The sequence below is a fragment of the Pelodiscus sinensis genome, chromosome 13 (genome assembly GCF_049634645.1).
Source record: "Pelodiscus sinensis isolate JC-2024 chromosome 13, ASM4963464v1, whole genome shotgun sequence".
Taxonomy (NCBI): domain Eukaryota; kingdom Metazoa; phylum Chordata; order Testudines; family Trionychidae; genus Pelodiscus; species Pelodiscus sinensis.
Window position 1 is genome coordinate 25,901,864 of NC_134723.1, and position 12,977 is coordinate 25,914,840.

Consider the following 12,977-nt stretch of genomic DNA (forward strand, 5'->3'; position numbering starts at 1 on the left):
CATGTTCCCGGGCGCCGCCATTTTTAAATGCCCTGTAGTTCGAACTACCTGCCCGCGGCTGCATGGGGCACGGACTAGGTAGTTCGAATTAAAGCTCCTAATTCGAACTACCGTTAAACCTCCTTGCAGGAGGAATAATGGTAGTTTGAATTAAGAGCTTTAATTCAAACTACTTAGTCTGTGCTGTGGGCAGGTAGTTCGAACTACGGGGCATTTAAAAATGGCGGCACCCGGGAATATGCAAATGAAGCCCGGGATATTTAAATCCCAGGCTTCATTTGCAAGTTCGAATGCTTACATTAGCGACCCTAGTTCGAACTAGGGTGGCAGTGTAGACATACCCTAAGGCGCTACAGGACTACTTGTTGTTTTTAATTTTTTTTAAAGTTACAGACTAACACTGCTACCCTTCTGAGATTGTTAACTGACAGATTGCCAAAGGGATTCTATCTACTTAAACTTTGGTCTCATGGGTATTGTTCATCATGCATATGAAATACTAATGCAGTTAATTAATTGTTTCTTACAAACCATCACTCAATATATGTCAATATTCATTAGCTTCTTGTGGTAAAGACCTCAAAGGGAGTTTTAGAGAGAGGCATGGTTTACTGGTCCAAGTATCAGAATGGGAGCCACATTCAAGGAACTTTACTCTGAAATTTTGAGCAACTGATTTATTTCTGGCCCAATTCAGTCTGATTTAAGCTGGCAAAATACTCACTGACTAAATATGCTTTCATGGACCTTGTGCCAACTTTTACCAGGGCTGATTGTGGTCCTTTATTTGTTTTCCCAGAAAAAAAATGATAGTGATATTTACCAGTCCCACACAGTTCTTTGAAGAATACAACTGCTATACAAAAGGTAAATAGTATTAGTCAATATGACACTCCAATATGGATGTTCATGAGGTCATCAGTTGTTTCACAGTATTTCATTGGTAGGTAAAAGTAGGAAGGGCAACAGACAACCAATCAAGAAGAGTTGTACAGATGTTTATGGAACACATGGAGGTTGACTTGCTACAAACAGGCTTGTGGAAACACTGTTGTACTGTGAAATTCTAAAGTCATAAAAAAAATCCTACCCTCAAGCTGTATTTGTAGAAATGAAGTAAATATGATTTCTGTCAGCTTGGTTTGCTTTGTGTGTTGTAGTCTGTTTCTTGGGCGAATAAAAAAGTTGGGCATTCTGTATGTTAGAATGACTTTAAAATACTTGACAAAATTAGGATTTTCTGATTGGCTGGGAATAAATTCATAGCCATGTCTTAACTGTATAGTAAATACACAGGTGATGATAACACTGAGAAGAGTAGCTAATTGTCTACTTTCTTTTTATGTAGTGTATAAATACCATTCCATGACGGCAAGACGACACCTCAAGTCATATATTTCATGGCAATGATTATACGTCTCATGAGGTTAAAGTTGTTAATGACATGGGCTTGTGTTTTATAACACAAGATATAACTTTCCAAGATATGCTCTTTTCACATAGAAGGGCAGTGCCTGTCATGTATAATTGCTTAATTATAACCTCAAGTCTAGTTAACTTAACAATGGGACATCTGTTCCATGCAATCAAATCTAGGGTCACTTTCCTCAGGATACTGCTGTCATTCCAAGACACTGACTAGTCTAATTGTCTTTTTGTCATTTTGTAGAATAAAATCTTAAATTGACTCAGTCTAAGTATTAAAGGTTTTTCTTGATTGCCAAATACTAAAATTATTTTAATTTCTTTCCTCATGATGTTTGCCAAACATATGTCTGGAGAACTAACTTTACCAAACTTTCAATGACATCACAATTCTGATCCTGCCAACAGGAATTCTGAGCTAACATGTTAACATGCAGAACAGATGAAGAACAATAAACACCAAGTGAATACCTCAGTCCTTTGATGTTTAACATTAACCTGTTATTTATAGAAGCTTAAGGTTGAACTTTCTCATTTGGTCATAAATAAATGCATTTGGGAGGATCAAAATGATCAGGAATTGAAGCCAGAATATGAGTGGCCAGAACTTGACACATCAAAGAAAGTCAAGGAAGCTCATAATCAATCTTCCCAATTATGCCATACAAATGTAGTACACCATACCCCTAATATCACTAATTTTAACAAACCAACCAAATATATACATGAAACATGTGCTTCCTTCTGATTATCTGCACTTTCAGAGAGCATTGTGCAAGATTTTAGCTTTCAAAATCGCTTACTCAGATCTGAACAAGAACACCAGATCTAAACTTTTTTCCATGCCTGTCTAGCTTATGGAAGGTCAGATTTACACATGTGTAGGGTCACAACTTGAGGCATTGCTAGGGCCAGTAAAGGACTGATTCATATTCTTTATTTTGTCTGCACTGTTTAGATAAATTAGAGATAGCTAGGGACAGGAACACATGTTCATGAGAAGATAACATAAGGATGGCCGTACAAGCAGGGGTGGATTGACAATCAAAATAGACCCGGGAAATGGGTTGAGAACGGCCCACTTTTTCACATCAATGAATTTTTTAAAAATTTACTCTTTGACCCCCATTAGCCACACCTCTGACTCCTGTTAACCATGCCTTTGACCCCCATTAGCCACACCCCGATTCCCATTAGCCAGGCCTCTGGAGGTAACACTATCGGGGCAAGATGGACACATGACCAGAAGTAAAAGGTGTCGTGACCCCTCTAAGGACTTTTCCCACCATCCTCCTACCAATAGGGATTAGTTTGGCTCCCACCAGACCCCCCCTCATGCAACTATCCTGCAATTGCATTAACCCAATGTATGTGACATTAACTCGGGGGCGGACAGACTGGGGGAAGTGTTCCCTCTAAGAGTTTCCTCCCATGAGCAGAATGAATTTTGTGTTGTGCATCAGTACTGAGTTCATGGGGCTTGTTTGGATGTGCCACTGTGGCACCCAAGTTATTAATAAATATCTTATAAACCTCTACCTTTTCCCTCTGCTGCCATGTCTCCTCCCCTTGCTCCATTAGCTCCCCTGGTGCCTGCTGCCCCCAACTCCTCACCCTCCTCTGCTGTCCTGACTTGGACTCCTGCCCTTCTCACTGCCCCCACCCCTCCTGAGACCTGCCCCCCACCATCAGCCCTTCTCTCCCCCCTGTGCCCACTCCTCCAGTAGCCCCACTCTGATCATGTGAGCTACCCCTCCTCATCCCCTCTCATCACCTTCCTCTACACATCTTCCCTGCCTCTCTTCTCTGGTGCTGGTCCCTCCCCTGCGGCTGTCTGCCCTTCTGCTTCACCCCCAGAATCCCCTGGCACCTGCACCTTCCCTTACCCCTGCACCCTTCTGGTGCCTCCCCCTTCCCTCACTGACCCTGCCCTCTTTGTCCATGAGGAGTAACAGTTAATTTGAATGAAGGACTTAGTTCGAATTACCACTTCACTGCCACGTGTAGCCACGGGCAGTTACTTCGGACTAGTGGAATTTAAAAATGGTGACTGGATGGGAACATGCAAATAAATCACGGGATATTTAAATCCCGGGCTTCATTTGCAACTTCGAATGCCTACATTAGCCTCCCTAATTCGAACTAGGGGGCTTGTGTAGACATACCCTTAAAGATCAACAGAGAGTTCTAAAGAGAAGAAACTATAAACATATTTCTCATGTCTTCTGGGAGTGGCTCTGTTTAAAACTCTCTCACAATAAAATGTTGACTTCTCCATTGGTTTCTGCAGGAAGAATATGGTGAAGACCAAGAAGCCCAAATATTAAAGAAATTATTTATGAGTAATTTACTTGAAAGGGATGTGTATATGTGTATGTGTATGTGTATGTGTATGTGTATGTGTATGTGTATGTGTATGTATATGTATATGTGTATGTGTGACTGAGTAAGAGAGAATCTAGTCACATGCAGACTATAAACAATTTTAAGTACAAATGGAAAGTAGCCAGTACTATTGAAGGAAGTATTGACTTTTAACTTTTGGTCATTTTTCTTTTTGAGAGGATGCTAAGGGAGATTAAGATGACAAAGAGAATATCTAGAAGGAATAAAAATAACACATATGCACAAATCAGAGGAAAACTACTATTTATGAAGTTGTTAAATTATTTAGATAGACACTTACAAGGAAATCTAGATTCATGTTAGCAAGATTATTGTAAAAGATCTGTTATTATAAGAACATTAAGAAACCTGGCCAAACACTCAAGAAGTAATTTGAATTTGCAAATATTCTGTTAAAACTTACATGTTTTATTATATCATTGCATATGAAGTATCCATACAGTAAACATTTTAAGTTTGGGATGATGTGTTAGTGACTTCTACCACAGTAACAAATACACTAAATATAGTCAAAATTTACACTGTTCCTTGTGTTTGACTTTAAAGTTAGTTTATAACATAAACCTTAGCATAAGTTTTCTCATGATTGTCCTTAGGTCTTTTCCTAGTAGGAGCCCTATGTATCTCATTGTTTCCTCTGCCTCAGAGAAAATTAAACTAATATATATACTCTTTTGATGCAACCAATAAATCTGACCTGCTCTTGTTGTCAAGATAAGTCAGCAGAAGAGCTCTGCATCTTTGAAACACTGAAAAGCAATACAAGCTGAAGTTATTATAGGAGCCATATCATGGTTTTTGAACACAGAAACGCTGGCAAACCTCAAGTACATAGTGGAGTTCATGTTATAAACTTTGCCTCTATCAAGAAGGATGATTTTGAGTTACTTTCATTTTCCCTGAGAGGACTGGGGACATTCACTGTACCACCATCTCAGCAGAAGGAAAACAGATGAGGCATTTACAAATGCTGCTTTGAAACAGGAAGTTTGGTATTTCTTCAGGTTTGCTAGCATTCCAAAGGACATGGATTTTCCTCTTAGTTAATCTGTCCCCTCATCTCAGGGGCATTAATCAAAATGGACTAAAACCTAGCAAAAAAGGGTTTGTTATAATCATAAAATCCCTCAAAAACTACCAAGGTCATCATGTGATATGATAGGCACACTCACGCAGTACTCATCATAAAAGTTCTTTTCCCTTTCCTTTAGTTTTGCAATTATACATTTTATTTATCCATATCATATCTCCACCCAAGAATAATGACCCCCCTCCTCATGCTGGACATCCCAAATATATTACTTTACTTCTGATGATTTTGTAAAAGCTACAGGCAAATTTAGTGACTAAGTCAAGCTCAAGATGAAAGGAGGAGGCACTTAAAAGAAAACACTGAAGTCAATACTGAGCCTTTTATTCTTGTTAAAGGTTAGAGAACAGATAATTATATAGTAGTTTGCAGTTGGTGTTACATGAATTTATGACAGGAAAACAGCTGTAAAGAAATGGCTTAATATCTACGAATACATCTTGTAGGCAGAAGACGAGGCACTGTTGGCACTGTTCCCTTTAGCCCTCACCTGTTAGTGACAGAGATTCCTGTACCTCACACACAAAAGGCTGTGTTCTGCCCCGCTCCCCCCCCCATGCATACATAACTCTCATTAATATTAATATATTCCAGGCACAAATATCCAAGGAAGACTCATCTGGAGGTATGGATAGAAAATTCTCGATGGAGGAGCTAAATAGGCTTAATATGGGAAACAAGGTGCTTATGAAAGTGACTAATAATGGCAACACAAGGAGTAGACTGGGAATTAATAACTTGTTTCCATTACAGACTAGTAGCAAAAATGTTAAATATCAGCCCTCCTCCCCTCTACCATGCCCAAGAAGCCAAGTTTGAATGCCTCCTCAACCATTGGAGAGACTCGGCAGCCTCTCATACTGCCCTGAGGAGGTAGTAGGCCTTTTTAGTTCTGCTTTGTGGGTACAGGGTAAGTGTTTCTACATAGTAGGAATCCTCCACAACTCTTCTTATGCCAACTCCCAAACCCTCCCAACCCAAACCCTCCTGAAAGAATTGCTCACAAACCTGGACTTTGTGGTGCCCAAGAGACTGCCCACAGAGTCTCCATAAATTCTGTATCTCCGGCATTCCCAAGCCTCGGAACTATAGGCAGGCAAGGTTTGGCCCTTAGACATGGCATAAAATATAGAAATGAAGTGCTTTTCATTTTAAGTTTAAAAGGATGGTAATAGTACTGCTGCTCACTAGTAGATCTCAAAAGAAGTCAGTGTCATTATTCCTATTTTACAGCTGATGAAACAGAAGCATAGAAAGGTGAAGTAACTCACCTAAAGTCACCCAGTAGGATAGTGGTAGCACTGGGAATAAACCCACACAGCATAGGATTTGTATCAAGCTTGCTTGTAAAGATGCCAAACTTCTGAGCATCAAACATTTTAACTTCTAAGATTTCTTTCTCCACCCTTCCATATAATCTTAGCTTTCGAGGAAAAAAATGCTTGATCACCCATAGCCCCAGGCCAGGACAAATAATTTTAACTTCAGCCAACTGTGTTGTATACAAGGAAAATAAGTCAAGGACAGATCCTTCTGGCATCATGAGAGAGAGGCAATGTATCAAATAGACATTAAAACTATTGTTGAAGTCTAACAGCAACCTTCTACAGATTGGACCTCCCTAGTCCGTCATTCTTGGGACCTGACTGGTCCCAAATGAGGACATTTGCTAGACCAGAGAAAGATCCCTGCTACCGTCTCCCCAGCCTGCCACGGACTCCGCTTCTGGCCCCACCTGGTCACCATGCTGACTGCCCCAGCTGAGATGTCTGCCGTTGGCCCTGGCTCAGTGGGCTGCCACAGCCCCAGCACCCCTGCCAGGCTGCTACAGCCTGGACTCACCTGCCATGCTGTTGCGGTCCGCTCCAGCTCCCCTGCTGGACTGCTGCATGGTCCTGGCTCACCTGCCAGGCGGCTACTAGTTCTGCCAGACTCTCAGCCCAGCAGGACCCCCCAGCTGCCAGCCCTTTTACTGCCTGACTCCCAGCTGCTGGACCACAGATGTTGCTGGACCATCCAGTTCCAGTTTAGGGAGGTTCAACCTGTAGTATATCCTGGAGGAAATATCACATTGCTATCTCTGTGCCCCAGTGGCAGAGTAGCTGTGATGATTATTAATGTTGGCATTTTTAATTCTAGCTGAGCAACTCCTCCATTTTAAACTGAAGATTCTGTCAGCGTTTGAAGAATCTTTGTTATTCCAGGGGTATTCAGCTGTAAATATTAACTAAGGAGCTAAACAATCAGATGAGGTTTTACATGCTATGCACATTTTGAAAATAACTTCATTTAGTCAATTTTGTTATTAGCAGAAATAATTTAGTTCTTTTGGATGCCTTTTACTGCCCTCCTTTTCAATTAAACTGTGCCTGTGTGTGGGGAGGGGAGGGAGGAGTAGAATGAATTTTTAGTTATATTTATTACCCAGCAGATATTTCAGTTGCATTGACACACAAGGAAATGATGGCACTTGCTCCAAATCATTCTCTACATTTAAATTTCCAGGGCAGCAGACAATCAGGTGTCCCACTTCAATGATTTCCCAAATTGTATTCTATTTTTGCTCAGTTGAGTACACTAATAAGATCAGGTGGGCACAAGATCTGCAGTTTGCTGAGGTTATTCCCCCAGTCTTATTTCAATTGTGGTAGCTCTTGAAATATGGCACATAGGTGGCTCTTTCTCTTAATGGTTAGTCCTAAAATTGTGGTCTATGATCCATAAGTGCACCATAAAAGACTTACAGGATATTTGACAGTCAAGCAGCAGGGGACTAGGTATTGAGAGGATCTCTTCATTTTGAAATGACCTGCTTGGAGTCAAAATAGGAGACCCATTGCCTAACTTAAACACCTAAAATAGACTTCACACTTTACAGTGCAATGGTGTTTATTTTTAGATAAAGGTCATCCTGGCTATGACACTGAGTTTTGCTGTACCTTTGGGTGGTTGTTCAAACTAGGTTTCATTGTATTCCTTTTCAGACATATATTTCTCTCGTGATGGAACATAGTGACATCCTGAAATGGAACAAGTCATACCAGTCTTTCCAGTTATATCCAACCAATGTTACTAAACAAGAACATTTCAACACCTTCTGAAAAGCTGTATAAGTTCAGCTCCGGATAAACAAAAGGCAAACATCCTGAAGAGCAGATGAGTAATTCCTTTAAATTTTTGGTGTTCCTATTTATTCAGAACACAGCTGTGATGGAAAATCTGTGGGTTTGTGGGGGTTTTTTGTTTTTATTTTTGTTTTTGCAGTCCAGATAACACTTTTCACCGCTGAGGAGAAAATATAACACTTGGGATTCATAATTAGGCAATAATTAATGAGGCACACAAGCACTTCAGAAAGTGATGCAAGTTATCAATATCTTTGAACATCCCTTCCATTTCTATCAACTTTACCTAAAATACTCCCTCTTTGAAAAGCAAATTCCAAAGCTAAAGCCTGAGATTCTGCCTGAAGAGCTGAGGAAGTTCTACACAGAGAGGCAGCAGAGGACATAGCAACTATGGAGAAAGGGCAGAAGAATAACAGTAGAGCTTGGGGAAGGGCTAAGGCAGTGCTAGATAGAGGTTCAGTCTATGATAATGTTGAGCTAAATGTGAATATTTCTGCTTCGTAGAGAATTCTATGCACACATTAGTTACATATGGTACCATGCAGAGGAATGTTGTACATAGAATGAGCTGGGCTCAAGTCACAAAGCTTGGTTCCAGAACCAAATGAGTAGTTGCATCCACGATTTCAGTATGGTCCACTATAAAGTGAGGTATTAGCTGTGCTGTCTTGATCTGAACTTCGCCAGAGTACAGTGGGCTCCAGATTCGGAGATTTGCTTAGGTCTCTTGAAATGGGTAAACATACAATATTTTGCAAAACCCACGAATCAGAGAGATAGCTCCACGGCCAAACGTGGTTAGCAGGTCACTTCTCAAGATTGCATGCACGCAAAATACGACTGTCATTTCAGCTCTGCAATATGGAAGCAGGAGCAATGACAATTACAGAACCTGGAAATCTATTACTATTATTAGCTAAAACAACAAAGAATTGGAGAGCTGGATGTCCCTCTTTTTCTCCATCTCCAAATAAAGAAAGCTGAGACTATAGCTCTCCTTTAGCGCCAATAAAATGATCTGCTTGAGGATATCAGCACTTCTCATCAATAATTTAGCTGTGGTAACTTTGGGCCAAATTCTTGCCCTTAGGTGTGCAGAAATGTAAGTCAATAAGGGTATGTCTACACTACCACCCTAGTTCGAACTAGGGTGGTAATGTAGGCAACTGGAGTTGCAAATGAAGCTTGGGATTTGAATTTCCCGGGCTTCATTTGCATAAAGCCGGGCGCTGCCATTTTTAAATGTCCGCTAGGTAGTTCGGACTAGGCTTTCACGAGGAGTAATGGTAGTTCGGACTAGGAAGCCTAGTCCGAACTACCTAGTCCGTGCCGCGTGTAGCCGCGCGGCACGGAGTCCGCACTAGCGGACATTTAAAAATGGCGGCACCCGACTTTATGCAAATGAAGCCCGGGAAATTCAAATCCCGGGCTTCATTTGCAACTCCAGTTGCCTACATTACCACCCTAGTTCGAACTAGGGTGGTAGTGTAGACATACCCTAAGAAACATACATACACAATCATGAACAGAAACTTGCCATTTGAGGACTTGAACTGAGCAGTTCTGCCATTCCCACGTGGAATCACTGAAGCCACATCCAGGTATCAAAGAGTATATTAGTGGATGCTACTTAGAGTACAATCCTATTTTCTTTATTTAGGAAACGATGACACCATTTGGAGTTTGCCTAGGTAAGGATTGACTGCACACTGCATACAGGACTCAGGCTCTTTCCCAGTAGCCATTTTGCTCGAATAAGGAATATTAAATAGAACCCTTAGTCACAAATAAGTATAAACTGAGTAATAAACACCAGTAAACAAGACCAATAGCTTTCTGTATGTTATATCTGCATTGATATTCTAATTGAGCTATCATTTAATGAATCTGCTTAATACCTCATGGAAGAACTAAGCTATTTTCTTCCCTTTCCCAGCATGTGGACTGAATGATAATTAGGTCTGAACAGGGAAGCAAATTATAATTGAAAATATTTCTTTGTGAAATCCAGTATCTCAGATATAAACAATACTTAAAACCATTACCATGTCCCTTTGGGACTTCAGTCTCCTCCTCCAGTTTCACCAAATTGCCAAGAAATGCTATTAAAATTTGGCAGAACAAGCAAAGAAGCACTATATCACCATGTTTTGCATTCATGACATTTTTAGAGTACAATGGGCCTCATTCTGAGATTTCTTACACTGATGTAAATCCACTAACGTCAATTGAATTACTCCTGGTTTAAACTAGTATAAACACTTTCAGAGTTAGATCTAGCGTGTCTGATTTAGCTCTATCCACGGGAATATTTTTCATTGGATTTTCCAGCTGTTAAATGTGTGATTGACTTTTCTTAAGCTTTAAAGAATTTGTAAATCAGCATACATGTTGCTTTCCAACTTGAAGTACTGTGGTGATACCGCCACCTATCTCACAGCAATTTTTAATAACATAAATTAATTTTTAAAGTGTTTGAGCTGCACTGATGCAAGGCGCTATGATGTGAAGCGTCCTAGCTTTTTCCAGTGTCCATCTGAAAATTTCATAATGATAAAATTGTGCCCATAAAATATTTTTGATAGAGCTTCACTTTCAAGGTTAATATCAGAGTAGAAAGTGCAGCAGTTATGAAGTGGAAATTTGCTCCAGAAATCTAAGTCAAAGAATAGTGCTGGTCAGAAGTGGAAGCAGTTTTAACATGCTATATAGACCTTCATGTGGACTTTGTATAGACAGGATTTGTATAGACAGGATGAGAATGAATGTAGTCAGATTACATGTACACAGAGAGGAAAACAGATCTTTAAAAAGCTAAAATAATTAATTAAGGCAAAAATGGTTCAGTGCAGCTTAACAGTGACAAGTAATGGAGCTACTCAGAGAAACAAGCATGTTTGTGAGACAGAGGTACTGTACAGAATAAAAAAGTCTTAAATGTATGATGGGGGCATTGAAAGGCTGAGGGGGATGACTAGCAATGGGATATATAGCTTTTTACCTTTTGGACAAATCCTGTCTATACAAAGTCCACATGAAGGTCTATTCAGCATATTAAAATTAATAGCCATTTAAAATGTAAGAGCTCATAATAATTTCAAAAGTACATATTTATCTGTAATTACTTGTTACAAAATCAGTAGTGAGACATTTGATTCAGGACAGCGTTCAGGTCTGCTTGAAAAGGAAACACAAAGAGCCAAAATTCTGCATGGCGAAGAGACTCTGAAGAATTTCAAACCTATTAGGATGCGTGTGTACCATGCTTGCTTGATGTTGTGTTCTGTCCCCCTTAGGGGCATCTAGGCCAATAGAGATTGATGAGTCTGCTAATACAGACTAAAAGCTGAATAGCTGTTAGCTCAGAGACTAAGTTTCAGAAGTTTTAGGTTTGATCCCACCTGCCAATTACCATGTTCTGTCAATGTTGCAATTACATATGAGAATTTTTTAGAGCAATAACCCTGGACAAACAGAAGGCTGGCATCTCTGTGAGTAATTGGAGCAGAAGAGATGGATCAATGCAACTTTTACCTGAAAAAGAAGAATTCAATATATAGCCAGATTCTTCCCAATTATTCTTCAGCCTGAAAGGAAAAAACAAAACTGAAGCTAGATGAAAAATAGCTGGGAGGTGGAGGGAGGATGGAGAGGGAAGAAAGGGGAGGTTTCATCGATTGGAGGCCAATCTCTTCAGCTTTGAGACTCCGGAAAGCTCATGTCTCAATGTCACCTCATTTTAACTTTCCGGGCTGGACTTCCATCCTCCTCCTTCTCCACATAGTCCTCCGTATACTCATAAGACCTTCGCCAATAGTTCTCAGAGCTGAAGTTGCTCCTTCTCTTATGTTTTGGTAAGAGGACTGAGCGCCTGTTCTCCTCCTTATCCATTTCTAAAATCCACGGCCTGTGAGCAGCATCAGGGTCTGTTTTGGGATGGGACTGCTTTGGTTTCAGGATCTGATCCCTGTTGCTTCCTGAAAGATGGTCAGAGATGTAACCTGGTGGCAACACAGAGCTACTCAGCTATTTTGTTTAATGTAAACAGGACCTAATGGAATTAAAGTTTGCCCATATTGAATCCTTTAAAATTATTTCAATCTATTTGACAAAAAAAGTTGAGTTTGTTCAGTGTTTTGCATGACCGTTGTTTCTTCCAGATCAAATTAACAAGAAGCTAAGGCAACTTGCCCTAGGAACAAGAACATTCCCTTCCTGCTTCAGAGGTTTGCTCCAAAATTTCAATATTTAATTACAACTAACATTTCTTTCTATCAGCCCATTTCTGTCTCCATTACTATTTGTGTTGCTTGTCTCTCAGTCATAGATAAAGCTAAATCAATTATCATAGAATCATAGAATACTAGGACTGGAAGGGACCTCGAGAGGTCATCAAGTCCAGTCCCCTGCCCTCAGGGCAGGACCAAATACTGTCTAGACCATCCCTGATAGACATTTATCTAATCTATTCTTAAATATCTTCAGAGATGGGGATTCCACAATCTCTCTGGGCAATTTATTCCAGTGTTTGACTACCCTGACAGTTAGGAACTTTTTCCTCATGTCCAACCTAAATCTCCCTTGCTGCAGTTTAAGCCCATTGCTTCTTGTTCTATCCTCAGAGGCCAAGATGAACAAGTTTTCTCCCTCCTCCTTATGACACCCTTTTAGATACCTGAAAACTGCTATCATGTCTCCCCCCTCAATCTTCTCTTATCTAAACTAAACAAACCCAATTCTTTCAGCCTTCCTTCATAGGTCAATTAGATTTTCAGAAAGCCTTTGACAAAGTCCCTCACCAAAGGCTCTTGCGTAAATTACATTGTCATGGGATAAGAGGGAAAGTCCTTTCTTGGATTGAGAACTGGTTAAAAGACAGGAAACAAAGGGTAGGAATAAATGGTAAATTTTCAGAATGGAGAGGGGTA

At 40.2% G+C, this 12,977-nt stretch overlaps 1 protein-coding gene and 1 long non-coding RNA gene across 2 annotated transcripts in view; one reads left to right on the forward strand and one right to left on the reverse strand.

Annotated features, from left to right (window-relative positions):
* Positions 1-8,253, forward strand: part of LOC142831233 (uncharacterized) — a 56,662-nt gene extending 48,409 nt beyond the window's left edge. The window contains exon 3 of the long non-coding RNA XR_012906904.1: positions 7,906-8,253. This is a non-coding gene — a long non-coding RNA (uncharacterized LOC142831233). The remainder of the gene's footprint in view (positions 1-7,905) is intronic.
* ZDHHC15 (zDHHC palmitoyltransferase 15) overlaps positions 1-12,977 on the reverse strand; it is a 226,177-nt gene that overhangs the window by 122,931 nt on the left and 90,269 nt on the right. The window lies entirely within an intron of this gene.